The sequence below is a fragment of the Carlito syrichta genome, unplaced genomic scaffold (assembly GCF_000164805.1).
Source record: "Carlito syrichta isolate Samal-C Ts95f unplaced genomic scaffold, Tarsius_syrichta-2.0.1 Scaffold123410, whole genome shotgun sequence".
Lineage (NCBI taxonomy): Eukaryota > Metazoa > Chordata > Mammalia > Primates > Tarsiidae > Carlito > Carlito syrichta.
This window is the reverse complement of record NW_007067506.1, coordinates 58,642-60,195: the sequence shown is the minus strand read 5'-3', so window position 1 is coordinate 60,195 and position 1,554 is coordinate 58,642.

Genomic DNA, 1,554 nt, shown 5'->3' with positions numbered 1-1,554 from the left:
TGCGGGGGAGCCGGGCGGGACCCGGGGCGGGCTACGCTAATGAGGCTACTGCATAATCATGAACTCTGGCAAGAAGGGTTCGCAACTCAGGACACTTAAGGAGGGGGGCGAGGCCAGGGAAGAGGAGGAGCTATGCTAATAAGGGCAGGGGAACAGCATTGGCTGAGAAGGGGAATTCCGAATGGGGCGGGGGTATGGTAATGATAGAACCGTGCTCACCCTCAGCAGGGCCACGCGCTCCCAGACGGATCGCCTGTGGGCGGGGCTATGCTAATAGGGACACATTCTTTGGGCAGACGGGGCGGGGAGCTCGTTCGGGGAGGGGCTATGCAAATGAGAATTCCTGTAACAGCGCTTCTCCCGGCACCATCCCCGAGGCCTTATTCTGGTAGGCGGGGCTCGCCGACTCGCGCGCTGCCGTATATAGGGCGCTCCGAGGAAGGAGCCCGTTTTGAGGAGAAGCGCCACCTCCCTTCTGGGATCCTAGCCAAGCTCTCGACCCGGGCGTCTGGGCTAGACGTCTGAGTCTCCGCCTGCTTAGGGACCCAGGCTTCCGGTTCCCGCTGTCCCAGCCAAGCGGAAGACAGATTGGGAGGGGAGATGGGGCCCTGCAGAGGGACAGCAGGGTAACGGGGCAGGGAGGGGCCGTGAGATCACTGCATTCCTAATCCATGAGCCAGCTCGCCCAAGTCGGGACGCCTGGGTCATGAAGGGCCTGGGGCCAGGATTTCTGAGTGTTGAAGGAGGAGGAAACGGAAGGCCCAGACTCCTGGGTCCCTAGGAGAGAACGGGGCTGGCGACTTGGATTCCTAGGTCTTGGGGAGGAGTGTGCCTGGGAGGAAGGTGTCTGAGGATCCTTACTTCCAGGTTTAGTAAAGGAGGGAACTTGGAGCCTGAATCGGGAAAATAGGGGTTAGAGAAGCTGGGGACCCAGGAATCTGGGTACGAGCTAGGGCATTGGGGTATAGAACCCGGATTCGTATAAGGGGCAAGCTTGAGACCAGAAAAAGTCTGAGAGCACTACTCCTGGAAGCGAGAAAGGTGGACTTAGACTCCCGAGTCCGGGGAAGGCGGGAAATGGGAGTCTGGACTCCTCTGCCTTGAGATGATTCGGAATTTAGACTTATCTGTATTAAATGAGGAGGCTATGGGGTCGGGCTTATTGGTTCTAAATTTATTTTTATTTAATTTAATGTTTTCAGAGACGGAGTCTTGCTATGTAGCCCAGTCTGACCTCGAACTCTTAGGCTCAAGCGACCCTTACGCCTCAGTCTCCCGAGTGGGACTACAAGCCTGTGCCACCGCGGCCCGGCTAATTCTTAGGGGGGACTGAGGAATCTGGATGCTGAGAGCCCCAGAAAGTGGGAGGGGCAGCTTTCAGCCAGTCATGCCCACTCCGCTGAACTACAATTCCCTTGTATCTGTTCAACCTCAGGCCTCTTGCGTTACTTCCTATTCCGCCGCCCTTTCCGCGCGCGCGCAAGGCACTGTGGGGCCTTATCGCGGGCCACCACAACCCCGCCCACTTCACCTCTCACCCGCCTGCTGTCCCCG